The sequence below is a fragment of the Alexandromys fortis genome, unplaced genomic scaffold, assembly GCF_014885135.2.
Source record: "Alexandromys fortis isolate MF-2015 unplaced genomic scaffold, M_Fortis_MF-2015_v1.1 scaffold_13, whole genome shotgun sequence".
Lineage (NCBI taxonomy): Eukaryota > Metazoa > Chordata > Mammalia > Rodentia > Cricetidae > Alexandromys > Alexandromys fortis.
The window spans coordinates 10,805,562-10,824,903 of NW_026067908.1; the positions used below are offsets into that span (position 1 = coordinate 10,805,562).

Genomic DNA, 19,342 nt, shown 5'->3' on the forward strand with positions numbered 1-19,342 from the left:
GACATGGCGAATGATGTGGAAGAATGGGATGAATCACGGTTTTAATAAGTTGGTGTTCTGATGCTGGCATTCTAATTTTAGAGGCTTTTTGTACAAAGTCTCACTGTGTGAAGCCCAGGACTCATAGAGATCCACCTGACTCTGTCTCTCTAGTGGGACTACTAAATGCATGTGTTACCATGTGCAGCCTTTTTTGTACCTTTTATTAAAAGCAGCACCCATCCCTGAAATTACTTCAGGGTATGGGTCAAAGGTACAGCTAACACTAATGAAAGTGGTGTGTGTGTGTGTGTGTGTGTGTTATCTTTTTATTTATTTATTTATTATTTATTTATTTTTTTAAGACAAGGTTTCTTTGTAACTTTGGTGCCTGTCCTGGAACTAGCTCTTGTAGACCAGGCTGGCCTCGAACTCACAGAGATCTGCCTGCCTGCTTCTACCTCCCAAGTGCTAGGATTAAAGATGGGTGCTGCCACCACCCAGCAGTGTTGCCTTTTTAAAAAAAGGCATTCCAGCAGGGTGGTGGTGGTGCATGTCTTTAATCCCTGTACTCAGAAGACAGAGGCAGATGGATATATCTGAGTTCAAAGCCAGCCTGGTCTATAGAGTGAGTTCTAGGACAGCCAGGGCCACACAGAGAAACCCTATCTCAAGAAAACCCCCAAAACAATAACAACAACATCATCATCGTCGTCGTCATCATAGCAACAACAGGCGTCAACACCTGACCGTTTAGCATCAAGAGCAGTGAGACTAATAGTTCACGAGGAACTGCTACTACATTATAAACCACTAACTTTTGTTAAGTGGTCTGGGTTACTAAAACAAAACATTCAGAAACATTCATAGGGACTGGAGAGGTGGCTCAGCAGTTAAGACTGCTGCCTGCTCTTCCAGAAGACCTGGTTCAGTTCTCAGTACCCACACAGCAGCTCACAACTGTCTGTAACCCCAAGACCTGACACCCTCACACAGACATGCATGCAGGCATGAGTGCACATTAAAAAACAAATAGCCAGCTGTTGGTGGTGCACACCTTTAATCCCAACACTCAGGAGGCAGAGACAGGTGGATCTCTGAGTTGGAGGCCAGCATGGTCTATAGAGTGAGTTCCAGGACAGCCAGGGCTACACAGGGAAACTGTATCAAAACACCAAAAAGAAAAGAAAGAAATATTTGTGAATGGTAGTTTGTGTTATAGAATATAAACTGACTATCCTGGCTAGTGATGAATAGGGCAGAAAAGGACCTCATACAACCCACAGAAACTAATCGGGGCCTACATTTTACGTTAACCTCGTTATAAGATCTTAGGTAAATCATATAATGTCTCAAGAGTTTCTGAAGTTTTTAATTCTTTAGATATTTATTTACTTTTTTTTAAGGACAGGGGTTATGTATCTCTGGCTGTCCTGTAGCTCACCATGTAGATTAGACTGGCCTCAAGCTCACAGAGCCCTCCTTTCTCTGCCTCTTCGGTGCTAGGATTAAAGACCTGGGCCACCACACCAACTTCCTTTTTATCTAATGGTGTGAGTATTTGGCCTGCATGCGTGCCTGTGTGCAGTACCTTCAGGGCCCAGCAGAGAGCACCAGAGCCTTTGGAACTGGAATTAGAGATGGTTGTGAGGTGCTAGGAATAGATTGTCTATAAGAAAAGTCATAAGGTTCTGTGTGAGAGTAGTCTGTGCCCCTTTTTGCTTTTGTTTTTCTTAAAGTGGAATGATTTATTCTTATTTCTATGTTTTTATATGTATGAGTGTTTTCCTGAATGTATGTCTGTGGACCACATGTATGCCTGGTGCCCAAGGAGGCCAGAAGAGGGCTTTGTTCCCCTAGAACTGGAGTCACAAACAGTTGTGAGCCACCATGGGGGTGCTGAGAATTAAACCTGGGTCCTCTGGGAGGCAACTAGTGCTCTTATCTGTGGAACCATCATCTCTTCAGCTCTGTGTGTGTGTGTGTATGTGTGTGTGTGTGTCTTTCTGTCTGTACTTTCTAAAGTTATTCTTTGACAGTTTCATACATGTGCACTGTGGCGCTGGATTTTATCCATCCCCAACTCCTTTGTGGTTTGGGGTTGTTTTTTGTATCAGTAAGGTGGTCTTACAATACATAACCTGGTTTTATAATCCCATTTTAGAAGAGTTTGTGAACCACTCATAGTTAACTCCATAGGATTTTTGTGAAAATTCAATGAAAAACCTATAGAAAGCTACCGAACCTTCCGGCAGACGTGAAGTAGGCTGTTTGGTTGTGGATCCATGCCTCCCAGAACTCAGGGCAACCTGCCTGCCTCTGCCTCCCGTGTGCTGGGATAAAGGCCTGGGCCAGCAAGCCCAACTCCAGGAAAGGTCTTGAAACGTAATCTTCCTTCAAGAAAAACTGGCTGTACGAGTGAGGCTGCAAGATGCGGTCTGTGAACACGGCAGGCGTCACTGGGAAGGAAGTGTGGAGAGATGGATAACCAGAAGGGAAATTCAGTTGTGTTTCTTCGCTGGGTGTGTGTGAGCCGTGTGCGGGTAGCTCAGCTCCCCCTCACCGTCTAACCCCCTTTCTCCGCCTTCCTCCTGTCTTCCAGTTCTTCACCCCACGGGGACGCCCTTGCTGGACCTGGTGACTGACAGGCTGCCCTGGCTCAGTTATCACAGTGCTGATGCTGTCCATTCTAAAGGTACAGTACTGTGATAACTGAAGGATGGCGGCCATCTTGCCTTCCTCCCGAGAAGATGAGAGAGAACCGGGAAGCAGCCCGCTTTCTAGGCTCCAGGTGGTAGCAGGAAATCAAAGGGCGTTGCAGTTTGCCTGGTATGTAAATGCTGTGGTTCTGAGTAGATGGAAGGTCTGTGGAGCCTCGGAGTCTTTGGGAGACTGGTGTGTTACCCAAGTCCTAAGGACGGATCCGTATATCTGGAGTGGTAGGTGTGAGAGCTGAGCCGTTTTGTAAATGCAGAAGGCAACTTGCTTAACGGCTTCGCACTTAGCCCCGCACTGTTAGCTGTTCAAAGTTAAGTAGGGAGATGAGTGTTGGGTGTCAAACAGTATCGATGTCCCAGGAAAAAAATTACACCCATACTTAAGGAATGGGTAGTGACATGGCTTTTCCCAAAAAAAAAAAAAAAAAAAAAGAAAAGAAAAGAAAATGCGCGTGGAACGTCACCTCCACATGGAAACAAATCATTTTATTCTACTAAGTAGCGGAGGACCACTCTACCCGGCAGCACAGATGAGCTTCACGGATGTGGAGTTAGAGGTACCGGCCAGTATCATGGTTGCGTGAAAACCTAGACCTTAATAAAAGCGTGCGATTTCAGTCCTCGGCATCTTCGAAAGTACCATGGGTGGGGCTGTGAACACGGCTTTGTCACACGTGTTGCAGACGTGAGGACCTGAGTTTGGACCCCAGCACCCGTGTGAAAATCCAGGCGTGGTAGCAGGCATTTGTGATCCCCATTCTGGAGGGCAGAGACAAGACAGGTCCCTGGGGCTGCCTGGCCAGCTAGCCTCGGTGAATCCCCTCACCATAGTGAGACATTTCAAAAACCAAGGGAGACAGCTCCTGGGAGGAACACTGCAGGTTCCCTCTGGCTTCTTCGTGCACACACAAGGGCAAACACGCACATACATGTAGGAAGGGTACTTGGAAAAGAATAGGACTGTTAGAGGACCTGGGGTTTATCACACTCTTTCCAGTCAGCCCTCTTGCTGAGGACACTGAATACAACAAGAGTACCACGGGTGGTGACATTCTTGGGTCCCAGTTCACCGTAGGGGCCCAGATGATCACATGGAATGTGTTTTTAGGCTCCAAACTTAAACAGGGTCCTGTTCCCTCTTCACAGGCTAACGTGTCTGCCTGGGAACCTTCCCCCTGTGCATGGCTGAGTAGTGAGGGGGCGACTTCTGTGGAATCAGGCCCCATTTGAACCTAGCTGCAACAAGGACCCAGAAGGGCCAGGGAGGGCAAAACCCATGTGACTTTTAGCATATGCTGGACCCTGTGAGTGGATATTGTCACTAAGTGTTTTAGCCCATTTCTCTACCTGGACAGAAAGAGGAAAGCCAGACACTGGTCGCTATCACTGTCTCTCTGCTGGCTTAGGTTCTTTCTTCTTTCCCTTCTCCATCCAAAAAGAAGCCACGCCAGCAGTGACTTGGGTCACACCTGCTTGGCCAGAAACACACCGACCGTGTGTACAGCCCAGTGCTTCAAGTGACTTCACCCTCGCGGTTTCTCATAAACCATGAGCTGGCTAGACTGCTCTTGACCAGTGACAGAGAGGGAGGGTTGGTCTTGCAGTTCCTTGGATAGGAACTTTTGACAGAAACTCTGAAAAAAAAAATCGCGAGAAAGCTTTGGGATTGGTGAGTAATTTGAAACCCTCCTACACTTTAGTGTTTTAGCAGGTGGAAAAAAAGCTTGAAGAAGGACTGCTTTTGTAATCCTTGGCTTGCATATGGATTTCGCCACCTTCCTGACCTTCCTGTTTTCATGCTTACTGGTTTTACAAAAATTCATCAGGTTTTTTTACTTGCCTGAGCCTGACCCCAGAGGACACATTCATGTGCATGGGACATTGCAGTTGTCTTGTCCATTTTGCTCTTGCTGCAACAAAATGCCCTGACAAGCAAATGGTATGGAGAAAGGTGTTATTTTATTTTATTAAAGACATATTTATTTTTTTTTTGTGCTTTGCATGTATGTCTGTGTGGGGGTGCCAGGTTCTCTAGAACTGGAATTAGCTATAAGCTGCCATGTGGGTGCAGGGAATTGAAGCTGGGTTCCCTGGAAGAGCCACCTTCCCAGCCCCCAGAAAGGGTTTATTTGAAATCACAGTTCTAGATTATAGTCTCATCATAGCAGGGGAGGCAAGGCATCAGGAGTGTGAAGCAGCTGGCCACATTCTAATCATAGTCAGAAGGAGAGAGCAATGAGTGTGTGTACACTAGTGCTCTGTTTACTTCCTGCCTCGTTACACCATCCAGGATTGCCTGCCTAGGGAATGGTACCAAGCAGAATGGGCCTCTCTTCCACCTCAGTTAATGTAATCAAAGGATTGCCCCATCCTCAGGCATGCCCAGAAGCTTCCTGCCCCCGAGGTGATTCTAGGTTATGTCAAGTTTACAGAACTGTAGCAACAATATTGGCTGTCATTTGGGCAGGAGTCAGGCTGAGTCAGGAGAACTGAGGCAGTGGCTCCAGATGCTCACCCAGGCCTAGGGTCTTTGAAAACTTTGGGGTTTTCAAAAAGCTGGGTGTGGTACACACCTGTAATCTCAGCTCTCAGGAGGCGTAGTGTGAGGATTAACCGTGAGTTCAAAGCCAGTTTGGTGTCTGTAAGCCTGGTCTATAGAGTGCCAGACCAGGCAGGGTTACATAGTAAGGTCCTATTTCAACAACAAGAAGGATAAAGATTTAAGAAGGATGATTTAAGAAGCTGGTGGGCAGCCAGGTGGTGGTGGCACATGCCTTTAATCCCAGCAGAGGCAGGCGGATCTCTGTGAGTTCGAGGTCAGCCTGGTCTACAAGCGCTAGTTCCAGGACAGGTACCAAAGCTACAGAGAAACCCTGTCTCGAAAAAACCAAAAAAAAAAAAAAAAAAAAAAAAAAAAAAAAAGCTGGTGGGCAGCCCATTACATATCTCTGCATGTCCAAAAGAAGTGAAAAGAAGGGGCGGAGGGAGATCTTTGCATATCCATATTCATAAATAACCTTATTAGAAGTAAAAGAAGGGGGAGAGCCACCCAAGTGCCTGTGGATGGATGAAAGCTGCATTAAGTACAGTAATACTAGGCATTTAAAGAGAAGGGAATTGGGACACACCATCCACCATGGGTTGACGCTGGTGCTATGCTAAGTGAAGGCATAGATAGGGTATGACTAGAAAAGGTTACTATTACCAGAGTCCAGAACAAGGAGGAAGTGGGGGATTTGTACTAAAGCAGACAAAGTTTTATTTGGAGAGGATGATGGTACATGAATGTACTGGATGCCCACAAGATTGCCTACCTAAAAAGCCAAGTTCTGTGTATATCAACAATAAAACATTTAGGGTGATGATGCTGTTGGATGCCCGGCATGCTGCCTCAATTTCCATTGTAAAGATCACAAAGGTACTGTTCAAAGCAGTTAAAATGTAATTGTCATGTCTTTTTTGTGTTTAAAGTTCTCAAATCTGTAGCCCCTTGGGTATATTTCCAGACATAAGGCGGCTTTAGTTTAGTTAAACAGAAAAACAAGAGCATTAAAAACAGAATGAGAAAGGCCCCATTCTGCTGGCAAAAGTGAGCAACACTGGATTTCAGGCAGTCTCCTTGGCTTGGGCTTCTGTGGTACAGTAGTAAAGATAAAAATTACATCCATCTATCATACAACAAAAGTATATGCTCTACTATGTTCATAGCAGCATTGTTTGTAATAACCAGAACCTGGAAACAACCTAGATGCCCTTCAATTGAAGAATGGATAAAGAAAGTATGGAATATATACATATTAGAGTACTACTCAGCAGTAAAAAACAAGGACTTCTTGAAGTTTGCAGGCAAATGGATGGAAATAGAATACACTATCCTGAGTGAGGTAAGCCAGACCCAAAAAGAGGAACATGGGATGTACTCACTCATATTTGGTTTCTAGCCATAAATAAAGGACATTGAGCCTATAATTCGGGTTCTTAGAGAAGCTAAATAAGAAGGAGAACCCAAAGAAAAACATATAGGCATCCTCCTGAATATTAACCTTCATCAGGCGATGAAAGGAGACAGAGACAGAGACCCACATTGGAGCACCGGACTGAAATCTCAAGGTCCAAATCAGGAGCAGAAGGAGAGAGAGCACAAGCAAGGAACTCAGGACCGCGAGGGGTGCACCCATACACTGAGACAATGGGGATGTTCTATCAGGAACTCACCAAGGCCAGCTGGCCTGGGTCTGAAAAAGCCTGGGTCAAAACTGGTCTCGCTGAACATAGCGGACAAGGAGGACTACTGAGACCTCAAGAACAATGGCAACGGGTTTTTGATTCTACTGGACCTATTGGTTTCGTGGGAGCCTAGGCAGTTTCGTGGATGCTCACCTTACTAGACCTGGATGGAGGTGGGTGGTCCTTGGACTTCCCACAGGGCAGGGAACCCTGATTGCTCTTTGGGCTGACGAGGGAAGGGGATTGATCGGGGGAGGGGGAGGGAAATGGGAGGCGGTGGTAGGGAAGAGACAGAAATCTTTAATAAATAAAAATTACATCCATCTCTTGGGCCTTCGAGATGGTTCAGAGGGTAATGGTCCTTAGCAAGTTGCAGTCATTCCTTGGAACCCTTGCAAAGGTGGAAAGAAAACCTGACTCCACAGAGTTGTCCTCTGACCTTTACATGTTTGTCCAGATCTACATCAGTACACTAATAAATAATGAAAAAAATTATAATTATCTTCAAAGTAATGAAGTGTACGTTATTTCTTAGGACATAAACCTACAGCATTCATGTCTGAGGTAATAGCATATTGTTTTATTTGAATGGTGGTAATTCTGTTTTAACAAACCTCAGATACAGCCAGTTCATTGAATGGTAATAAATTATAAGAATATTTAGAAAAAGCCAGCCAGTGGTGGTGGTGGCATATGTCTTTAATTCCAGCAGTTGGGAGCAATTGGGAGCAGGAGAATATGAGTTCAAGGTCAGCCTAATCTACAAAGCAAGTTCCAGCACATCCAGGGCTACACAGAGAAACCCTGTCTCAAAAATACAAACAAAACAAAAAGCCACAATAGTTGGGATACTGGGCCACCCTTACCAGACCACTGGGCCTTCTACAACAATCAGCACTGGAGTCCGAGCAAATTGCTAGCTTTGTTTTGTTTTTCTTTTGGGCAGCTAACTCTTGTTAATGCCACACAGACTTCAAATGTTTTGCTGTGCCTAGGACATTGTAAGCCCTTGTAATAGCAAGCTAATTACATTGTGACAAACTATTGTTCTTAGGTTTTATTGCTTTCTGATCAGTTGCTCTTTGGGGCAACAAGCAGCCTATGTTTCGGAGCTTTCCATTATTATTTTTGTTTAGGTTTTGTTTTGTTTTTGAGAGAGTCTTAATGTAGCCCACGCTCACTGGTGATGACCTTGAACTGAAGATCCTTCTACTTGTCTTAGTGTAAAGCACTCCATATGCTCAGTGCTCTGCTGTACACGAAAGGGGAACTAGGCTGGAGACTTAAAAACATACAAACACACATAGAGAGACACAGGGACACGGGTCATCTTTGATACAAGAATGTCAACCTTATTATGCTCAGGGGCAGCTTATGTAGGGCTCTGACCACGCCTCAGCTCTCAGGATCTTTCAGCTGCAAAACCCACCAGAATTTACTCCCCTGCCTTCAGGGTCTCATGCTCAGAGCAGCTGCAGGGACAGCTAAACAAGTTGTTTTGCTCAGTTCACTCCAGCAGGCAAAGAAAGTCAAGGGGCCAGGGGTCTGCAGCTCCCAACAGCTCCCCCTTTTCTATATAATTAGACCAGGCCTCTCTTGGGTTGCAGAAGCGTATGACAGGCTCCTTTCTTACCCATCTCTGGTTCACTGGTCTTTCCATAGCCTGCTAACCCATACTGCTCTCGAAGGAAGCCCACTTTCTTGGGCAAATAGTGATTTTACATTGCTGATGCTGCTACTGACGCGTGTTGCAGAGGCAGAGCAACAGAAACCGTCAGGCAACAGGAGTTCCTATGGCCTGCTGTTCAGCAAGCCTAGGCCATATGGGAATGGCTGGACTGGCATGGGCGTGACGCAAGTATAACGAAAGGAAAGGGAGCAGCCAACCATATACTCCAACTGCTCTTATAAAAGAAGGTCTATAGGCCAAACCGAAAAATGCCCTGGCAAAAATTATATAGGGAATTCTGGATCTCTAAGGCAGTGGCAACCTGTCTGGCTAGGGGATCAACAGGGCTAGCCACAGCAGTCATCTGACTGGTGGCAATTTCAGTTGTCTTGGAGGCCGCAGCGGTGACAGTAGCAGCCACCCACAGTGATGGTGATCCCCAAGTCTCAGCCAGGAGGGCTCAGCACCAGTTGACTCAATGGAAGAGGCACCAACCCCGGAACCCAGGCACAGCGGCAGTCGTCTCGTTAGCCCAACAGCTGTTGAAAAGACACAAAACTTGAGAACAATTAAGGGCAGAATCATTAATTAGCCACAGACAGCCGCATGAGACGCCCTATTTTGGCTCTGGTTTTCCATCTTGCTGTGCTATTAAAAAAAGGTAGAATCCTGCACAGCCAAGGGTCCAAAATTTAAACAGGCATGAAGCCCACAAAGATACCATCCCGTGAAGGTAGACACTACACCACACTGGGCTGGATTTCTAAAACGAAACTCCTGAGAATCCTTGCTAACATTCTTGTAAAGTGATCATGGTCCCCATCACTACAATAAATAATGCTCTCTGGCCATACATCCTAGTAGAAAATTCAGCAAAAATAAAACACAAACTGCCAGATAGTCTCCATAACTGATCCTCCTGCCTTTGCCTTCTTCAGCAAATCCTATCGGGGTACACCAGTACAACTGGCAGGAGCAGCAGGCTGTGTACTGACGGGCAGCCCAGTGGGGTCTGAGCAGCTCTGGCCTGCCCCGGCTCCAGCATTTGCCACTGTGGTAACCGATGCCCCTGGCACCACCTGCCGCGGTTCCACCAGGCAGGCACCGACTGTGCCGGGGTAACATGCCTTCCACCAAACGCTGCTGGGAGCCTGTGCAGCAGGCAGGCTTGCACTCAGGAATTGTGGAAGGGGTCCAAGCTTGCTGCCTGCACACAGCTTGTCCCTGCTCCTCAGGCCCACAGTGGCAGACAGGCTCCCGAGCCCTACTTCCTCCAGTAAACAACCATTTAGAGAATTTGGGCATCATTTCTTTGTAAACTACTTCCTGCTGTTTATTGGGTGAAATATCTTTGAGGGTATTTACAGCGACATTTCAGGGGGGCTTGGTCCATCAAACCACATTAGCCTGGAATGAATCCACAGGTTCTCATTCTCTGTGGACACAGAAGCAGAACCTCTTTTCCAAAGCAACAAATCCATGGGCCCGTATTTTACAGTCAAGATACCTTTCTTAGCAGTTCCCAGAATCAAATGTCTTTCTCCAGCCAAAAAAAAAAAAAACCAAAAGACAACACAGTAATATACATAATACAAATTCTCTGTGCATGTTGCATCTTTACATGGCTTATTATTATTTACTCTGTCTCTTTAAAAACTTATTCTTTCTCTTCCATTCTTCTTGAGGCCTTCAATTCACCCTCCCCCCTCCTCTTTATTACTTTCCTGTTGGCCAACCTTCTGGATGGCGTCCCTCAGAGAACCTCTAGTTGCCAGGCTCAGCGGTGACTCCTGCTGTGGCACCTGCACCCCCTGGAACTGCTATTGGGGAAGAGCCTGGGGATGAAAGACACACATAGACACATACCCATCTTCAATCTACCCTCACCATTCCCGAGGGTGGTCTCTTAGCATCTCCCTAGTTCCCCGATCTCGCTGGGAGCCTCCACTTGTAAAACACTGTGTCTGCTCTATGTTCTATGTTATGTTATGCAAGCTGGGAACTAGGCTGAAGACTTAAAAACATACAAACACACACAGACAGGCAGAGACACAGGGACAAGGGTCATTCTTGATGCAAGAATGCCAATTTTATTATGCTCGGGCAGATTATATAGGGCTCTGGCCACACACTCCAGCTCTCAAGATCAGCTGCAGGCCTCACCAGAACCCACTCCCCTGCCATCAGGGTCTTGTGCTCAGAGCAGCTGCAGGCACAGGTAAACAAGTTGTTTTGCTCAGTTCACTCCAGCAGGCAAGGGGTCTGAGGCAGGCAAAGAAAGTCAAGGGGCCGGGGGTCTGCAGCCCCCAACATCTTAGTTTGGGTTTTCATTGCTATGAAGAAACATCATGGCCACAGCAACTCTTATAAAGAAAATATTTAATTGGGGTGGCTTGCTTACAGTTTGAGAGGTTCAGTCCATGCTGGGGAGCATGGCGGCATATAGACAGACATGGTACTGGAAGAATAGCTCAGAGTCCTGCATCTTGCAGGCAGCAGGAAGTCAACTAAAACACTGGGCCTTATCCTAAGCATAGGAAATCTCAAGGCCTACCCGCACAGTGACAGACTTCCTCCAACAAGGCCATACCGATGCCAAGAAAGCCACACCTCCTAATAATGCCACTCCCTGAAATTATGGGGGCCAATTACATTCAAACTACCACATATACCTTCCAAATCCTGGGATTACAGGCCTGCAACACCTTGCTGTTTCGTACAGTGCTGGGGAGAAAACTCAGGGCTTTGTGTGTGCTAGGTAATCACGCTACTAGCTGAACCACATGCCCAGCCCTTGACGTGTTTTTTTTTAAACTTTATTTATTCTTCGAGTCTTTTACATCATGCATCTCAGTGCCTTACATTTCCCCATCCCTTTATATCTGCCCTTGCAACCCCCCCAAAATAGAATTTAAGACAAAAAGAGAAAAAAATAAAAGGACAAATCAATCTCATCGCAGAAGCTACAGTGTGACATACTGAGTCAAGGCGGTAAACCCTTTTATTCTTAGATCTTTACTTGCAAGTGTTCATTGCAAGGCATCATTAGTTTGGTTCAAGGCATCTGGTTTCTACTACTCCATCAATTGTGGACTCCCACTGGGACTCCTCTTGGATATCCTATTGTTGTCCTGTGTCATGGAGGTCCTGCAGCTTTGGGTCTGCATGACTGGTCCCTTCACACGCTCCAGCAGATCACAGATGAGGTGGATGTTGGGGTGGGCCAGGTCATAACCCTGGTTCTGGGCCTGGGTAGTTGCAGGGTTGGTCTGCCTGCCTTGGCCTGGTTTCTCACTGAAGCATGGACTGTCTTGAAACTCAACGCAGTCCTAGTACTTGAATGCTGGGGTTACTGGTGTGAGCCAACACACATGGCTGATTTTTTTTTTTAAAAAAAAAATTGTTTCCTTCTGGAGAAATGGCAGATACTTAATGTAGATAGCCTGCCCGTAAGGAGGTGGAACATACTCCACACTGTCACATTTGGGCTGTAGATACTGACTTCTTTCTAAAGAATGAAGAGTGGCCAAGGGGACGACAGCAGTGAATAAACAGGATTTGTATGACCTTAGCCATGTACTCAAGGTCAACAACAGTGAGCGAGTGCATTCAGTAGGGTGTGATGACATGGCACTTCGTTCTGTGGTCTCTTCTGAAAACTCAAAAAGGCGTGAAAACACTCAAACCCAGCTTTGTACTAAACATCTGACCAGAACTACCAAGAACCACAATGGTAATCAAAAACAAGGAACTCTAGTGGGCGTGGTGGCACACAGTCTCAGCACTGGGGAGGCAGAGGCATATAGATTTCTGAGTTCTGCTAGCTTAGTCTACAGAGTGACAGATACCCTGTCTCCAAGCATAAAACACATACACAGTAACAAAACAAAACAAAACAAAACAAAGAAACTTCTGTTTCAGCGAAAGTTGCCTGCGAAGAAATGAAGACTAAATTCGGTGGATGTAGCCCAGCTCCTAGATGAGATAAAACCAACGTCACTAGGAAAGAAATAGGAACTATGAGTAAAGCAGGGATAAAAGCAAGGGTAACACGGCAGGACTGGTCCACTGACCATAATAAATGACACTTGTCAGGATGTTTGGGAGGCACCATGTGAGACCTCCCTAGGAGCTTCATCATGTTTCTGCAGATCTAAAGTTGTTAAACACTCACCAGAAAACAGACTGCAGGAGAAACGTCTTTTCTGTGCAGCTCCCTTCTTCGGACACAGTTCCTGCTCAGCGGACGGGAGTCCACTTTGTCTTCTTATTGCTCAGTCCGGCACACGACTCCCACAGGTGCTAGAAGAGCCACAGATGAGAAGGCCTGCCCGGGACATTCTCACTCTCTTTTGGGTTGGAATAAAGGCCTGTATTGTAAAGTGTGACCTGAGCGAGTTGGCCTGCCTGGGATGGAGTGAGGGGGGTTATATCTTTATGGGCTTGGACTACTCCTGTACTTTTGTTTTCCAGGAGCTTGGGAGATGAGTGATGTCGAAAAGCATGAAGCAGGCGAGTTCTCATTTACTTAGAAAATTCATGTCCTCTTTCTGCTGCTGTCTTTGAAAAGAGGTGGCTGAATTTCTATGATTACCATTGATGGAGATAGTTTCTTGGCACCGCTGCCTGGCATTGGTATTCTCGTTTTGAAAAGAGTGTCTTGAGGCTGAGACAGTCTTGGGGGCTATTAGTGGTTGCTGCCCAGAATGTTACTGAGGTTTTTGCTGCTGTGCCCACACAGCCACCTCTTCTGGGATCCTCCAGCAGTGCTGGGGGCTCGGACTGAGGAGCAAGGCTTCATGTCTGATGGTTGCCCGTGTATCATAAGACAGCAGCTTTGATACAGTAGTTTAGGTCCTCCAGGAAGGCAGAAGTTTCCAGAGTTAACTGTTAGTGCGGGCTGACTTCTAGAAAGGTATGCCTTGGGACTAGGGAGCCGCTTTTGTGAAGGGCCTCAACAGAGCTTTAATAACAAAGTTTAACAGTGGAATGTGTATTGTCGAGACACGAGTCTTCCTCATTCCCCGTTGTCTCATTTCTGTGAAGAGGAATCCAGTTGAGGCTGAGTGTAGTGATCCAGGTCAAGCACTTGCCCAGCATGCTGTGGCCCTGGGCTTCGTCCTCTGCACTAGTGGGGAAAGGCCACCTGCCAAGTCTCAAACTTATTCTAATCTCATTTTTCTAATAGAAAATTTGCTACTTTAATGAGCTTTCATCAGTCCCTTGTGTAATTGTGTGTGTTTCTGTGAAACAAGTAGTTAAAAAATGCTTTTCCCTATTTATTATTGACTTATTTATTTCTTATTGGTTTTTAAAAAGAGTTAAAGGGTAGTTCAGGCTGGCAATCAAACTCATGGAAATCCCGCTTTAGACTTCCAAGTGCTGAAACCAGCAGGAGCCGCCGCCTAGCCCTTTTAGTTTTTGATTGACAGGATTGTTTGGTTAAGGTAAGTCAATATTTGTTGAGCAGCTGTGCAGTTAGTCACCCCATTTCACCCTTGAAGAGTAGAAGAGTTTGCATAACGAAACACCTGAGGATGCTCCAAGTCCCCAAGTCACACTGCTAAGGAGTGGAAGAGTAGAAGTATGAACTCAGAAAATACAGACACACACACACACACACACCATGCCCGCATGTATGTGCATGCCAAGCACACAAATGTAAGTTATGTAAGCTAATATAACATTGCTTTGGAAGTTGTCGCACTGCGTATTTACACAGGAAAGCCATGAGGTCAAAGGACAACCTTGTGGGCTTAGTTCATTCTTTTCACCTTTACCTGGGTTCCAGGGATGGAACCCTGTTTGCCAAGTTTATGAAACATGAGCCTTTACCCGCCAAGCAATGTTGCTGCCCCCACTTGGCTTTTGGATATCATAATATAAGTGACATTTTGGAACAACTAGATCAGGCATGTGTAAAATCACTGTGAAACCTTCCGCCACACACATTGTCTTCTTATATCTACTCCAGGCTGGCCTTGAACTTGTGGCTAAAAGTGGTCCTCCTAGCCACGGCCCCCTTTCTTCAGTTCAGGGCTTGCAGGGAGTTACTGCCACCCCCAGTGTCTGCTGTGCCGGAGATCAAACTCAACATGCTAGACAGTGTCCTTAGAGCATGCTAGGTAAGTACCCTGCCGGCTGAGCTATGTTGTTTTTCCTTCGGCTTAGAGACTGCACCTGAATCTACTGATTTACCATCTGCAGCCCCGTGGCCCCACAATCTGTCCCCGCTACTCAGGCTGTGGCCACTACTGCCAAATGTACTTTTAACTAAGTCTCTTTCATTCTACTTGCCAATAAGGACTTAGGAGTCAGATGTAGGGGTAACTAGCCCAGAGAGGTCAAGAGGCAACCAGCTGACATCTTTTTGGCCAGAGACCCAGCAAGTGAGCATCTCTCCAGTCATCCCAAACCAAAAAGACCCCAAAACTCCCAAGTCCCTCCCTACTTCCTGTAAGTCTCGCTATCTGTATTCCTGGCACCTCCGTGCTCTCTATGGCTAATTCCTGTCAGCTAGCTGCTGGCTCTCTGCCCCTCACACCCCCATCCAAGGTTAATTCTATTAACACAGTCTCTGGTTTCACAGTGTGAACAAATATCCCGCAACAGAGCTACATCCCCTGCCCTAGGTACTTCAGAAGTTTTTCCGTAACTGGACAGTGGTGGTGCATGCCTTTAATCCCAGCACTTGGGAGACAGAGGCAGGCAGATAGGCAGATTTTTGTAAATTCGAGGCCAGCCTGGTCTAGAACATGAATTCCAGGACAACCAGGGTTACAGAGAGAGAGAGAGAGAGAGAGAGAGAGAGAGAGAGAGAGAGAGAGAGAGAGAGAGAGAGAGAGAGNAGAGAGAGAGAGAGAGAGAGAGAGAGAGAGAGAGAGAGAGAGAGAGAGAGAGAGAGAGAGAGAGAAAGCAAACCCTGAGTTTGACATGCTTGTGATGGTCCCTAGAGTGAGTTCTATGCGGGCAGGAATCAGGACACCCCCAGAGGTCCCAGAAGCTGGCATGAGCTGCATGTGGTTTGCAGAACTCTAAGCCGTGTGAGGCCTGGGTGGAATCTTTCCTGTTTTCTGAGAATGGGCGAGAAGAGCGAAGAAGGTGCTTTCCATCCCCGCTTCCCAGGTTCCAAGAGTGGCTCCAGCCCGAAGCTTGCATCTTTCTACAGATGCATCAGAAGATGTGATCCCAGCAGAGCCAGCTCCCAGTTGCTCCTGTTTCTCATACCCATGCAGGAGGCCAGGGTAATAATGTCTCTCCCTGGGAGAACTGCTCTCAGAGCATCAATTTGGGGACCGTCATCTGAAAATTGGGGAGCCACTGTCTTAAAAAGGATACTTCTCACCCAGGGTGTGGGAAGCTAGGAGGAGAAAGGGAAAGAAATGGGGGGGGGGGGCGGAGACACTGTCTTTGGTGAGGTAGAACCATAGAAGCAGTTGAAAATAGGCCCATGTTTTATTCACTGAGTGAAACTCTAGATGGATTTATTCATTGAGAGGAGAAAAAGACACACAGTGTCCCTTCAGATAGAGGCTTGCATGCCCGCCCACACACACACTTAGTGCTCAGAGATGTTAAGAAGCAGTGCAGTTCTGGGATTTTGAGGCACGGTGAATGAACGTCCACCACTGTTTCTCCTCTTTCTCTATAAAGCAAATGCCAAATCTGTGGAACAGCAAGATGGCCCAGTGGTTACATGTGCTTGCTGCTAAGTCTGATGGCCTGCGTTCAATCCCCAGAACCCAAATGGTTGAAGGACAAAATGGACTTCCATAGACTGTCCTCTGACTTCCACATGCCTAACGGGGCACGTGTGGGCATGCATATGCAAACACAATCAATACATGAGTATAACAACTTACAAAGCAAAAATCAAAACAACAACTTAGCAAGACAGTAGAATCCAGTGGGCACATTTGTCCAGAGAGACCTGAATGGGTGAGCACCTAGACTGACATCCCGGAGGGAGGGTGCAGGGAACCCGCGTCTTCACCATTGTTCTCTGTGCGCAGTGGTGTCTTGGTCACTTTCTGTTGCAGTGATAAGCACCATGACCAAGGCGACATACAGAAGCTTAATTCTGGCTTGCCGTTCCAGAGGGTTACAGTGGATCATGGCGGGGACATGGCCGTAGGTGGCAGGCATGATGGCAGAAAAAAGAAGCTGAGAACGCGCACCCTCAACTGTGAGAGAGAGAGAGAGAGAGAGAGAGAGAGAGAGAGAGAGAGAGAAAGCAGAGTGGCCTAAGGTTTAGAAACCTCAAAGCCTGTCCCCAGCGAGGCTGCATATATAGTTGGTACTGAGGACTAAGTGTTTCAAGTGTCAGGGCCTATGAGGGACATTTCTCATTCAAACCACCACATACAGACGCACTAAGACAACCATAATAAAGACTCATCTGTCATAAAATAATAACACTTTATTTACGTGAGCTCATGTGTTGACAGATGCATTTGGTTGTGGGGACCAGAGGACCTTCTTGTGTATTTTTTCTCAGGTCCCACCAAGCATTCATTCATTCATTCATTCATTCATTCACTACAGTGTTTCTTAGATTGTGTTTCTGACACATTAAAATATCTCTTGACTAACATTTTTTTAAACTGTAGCTCTGGGAGAGTGCTTTCTTATCCTGTACAAAGGATGTGTTCAATTCCCAGCACCACATAAAACAAAGCTGCAATCCTAACGCCTGAGAGAAAGAGGCAGGAAGATGAGAGATTCAAGATCGCTTTTACTACAAAGCAAGTTCAAACTCAACCTGGGCTGCATGAGTCCCTGTCCTTAAAAAAAAAAAAAAAAAAGAAGCCATCAGAATGCAGAGCATGCAGTAGGGTGCTTTGGGAAATGCACTTGTCTGCATGTGTGTGTGTGCTGGGGATTTGTGTGGTGGGACACAGCTGTACTCTGCAGTGTGGCTTCCAGTCAAGCTGTTCTACTGATCACATATTAGGCCTAGGCAGATCATCTCATTCTGTGCCTCAGAGACTGAAGCCAGTTAGGGCAGAAATTTGTTCAGGTCACCAGGAGCACGGCAGGATCAGAATCTGGGCCTCGGTCTCTGTAGGCGGATATTTCTGTCCCTCCTACAGCTCCCAAATCACAGCACAGTGTAAACAGAGACTGCACTTTCGATTCCTGGCTGCCCAGATCCGAATAATCACACAGAAACTATATTAATTACAACACTGCTTGGCCAATGGCTGAGGCATAGCCCTAGCTAGCTCTTGCATCTTAAATTAACCCATTTTTATTATTTTATATATTACACTGTAAACAGTAAGGTTCTAGCATCTTTCTCCTTCAGCAGCTACATGGTGTCTCTCTGACTCCACCTTCTTTCCTCTTCTTCCTCTCTCTCTCTGCTTGGATTTCCCACCTTGCTATATTCTGCCCTGTCATAGGCTAAAGCAACTTCTTTATTAACCAGTGATAATAAAGCATATTCATAGCATACAGAGAGAAATCACGCGTCAACACAGAGACTTCTTAGTTATGAAAGCTTGGCTGATACCTTAGTCTTGGTCCTAACTTATGGGCAGAGTTTCTCTGTGGCTTGGCAGTTGCTCCCAAATAACCATCCAGAGGCCTGGAGAGATGACTCAGAGGTTAAGAGCATTGCTTGCTCTTCCAAAGGTCCTGAGTTCAATTCCCAGCAACCACATGGTGGCTCACAACCATCTGTAATGGGGTCTGGTGTCCTCTTCTGGCCTGCAAGCATACACACAGACAGAATGTTGTATACATAATAAATAAAAAAAAAACAAATAACCATCCAGAGACTTAAGATTACTTATAAATGATTGACCAATAGCTTAGGCTTGTTTTTTAGCTAGCTCTTATAATTTAAATTGTTGAAATAAGGAGCGGCGGGGCTGCGTCCCCAACACCCCGGCCGCTTGCTAGCTCATGCCCGAAATAACAACACACAAACTGTATTCATTTAAGAACTGCTTGGCCCATGAACTCTAGCTTTTACAGGCTAATTCTCGCACCTGGACTAGCCCATTTCTAGTAATGTGTGTAAGCACCCCAAGATGCGCTTACCGGGAAGATTCTAGCCTCCGTCCATCCTGGGTTTGAGCTTCATGTGTCTGCCTCAGAGCGCAGAGCTATCGTGTCTATCCACCAGAGCTGAGCATGGCGTCTCTGCTCCAGAGAGCAGAGCTGTCAGGTCTCTCTGGGAGCAGAGCAGAGCAGAGTCTGACCTCACTTCCTCTTCCGCCCAGAATCCTATTCTGTTTACTCCTCCCACCAATGCTTTAACCTATGAGGCCAGCCAAGCAGTTTCTTTATTGCTCAATGACCTTCCTCCATCATTAAATTAACCCATTTTTATGTGTGCTGCCCTGGGCTCATTTACCTCATCTATGGAATTTCATGTTGCTTCTTTTGAGTCTAGCTTGTGGCTCCTCAGACTCTGCCCTTCTTCTTCCCAGCATTCTTTCTGCCCCCAAAATCCTATTTACCTAATGACCAATCAGCTTTTTAGCAACAATGAGAGCAACACATTTCACAGTGTACAAGAACGATTATTGTATAGCACGAACTAGTTTTTTTGATGTTGGTGGTGTTTTTTTGTTTGTTTTTTGTTTTTTTCTTTTTTAGTCAGGGTTTCTCTGTAGCTTTTGGAGCCTGTCCTGGAACTAGCTCTTGTAGACCAGGCTGACCTTGAACTCACAGAGATCTGCCTGCCTATGCCTCCCGAGTGCTGGGATTAAAGGCATGCGTCACCAGTGCCCGGCTTCTA

At 46.2% G+C, this 19,342-nt stretch overlaps 1 long non-coding RNA gene across 1 annotated transcript; it reads right to left on the bottom strand.

Annotated features, from left to right (window-relative positions):
* Positions 1-537: 537 nt before the first annotated feature.
* LOC126497905 (uncharacterized) lies at positions 538-19,134 on the bottom strand. The gene is made up of 3 exons (XR_007590716.1): positions 18,640-19,134; positions 18,107-18,303; positions 538-12,894 (listed from the first exon to the last, which is right to left on the bottom strand). It is a non-coding gene; the product is annotated as an uncharacterized lncRNA (long non-coding RNA).
* Positions 19,135-19,342: the final 208 nt, after the last annotated feature.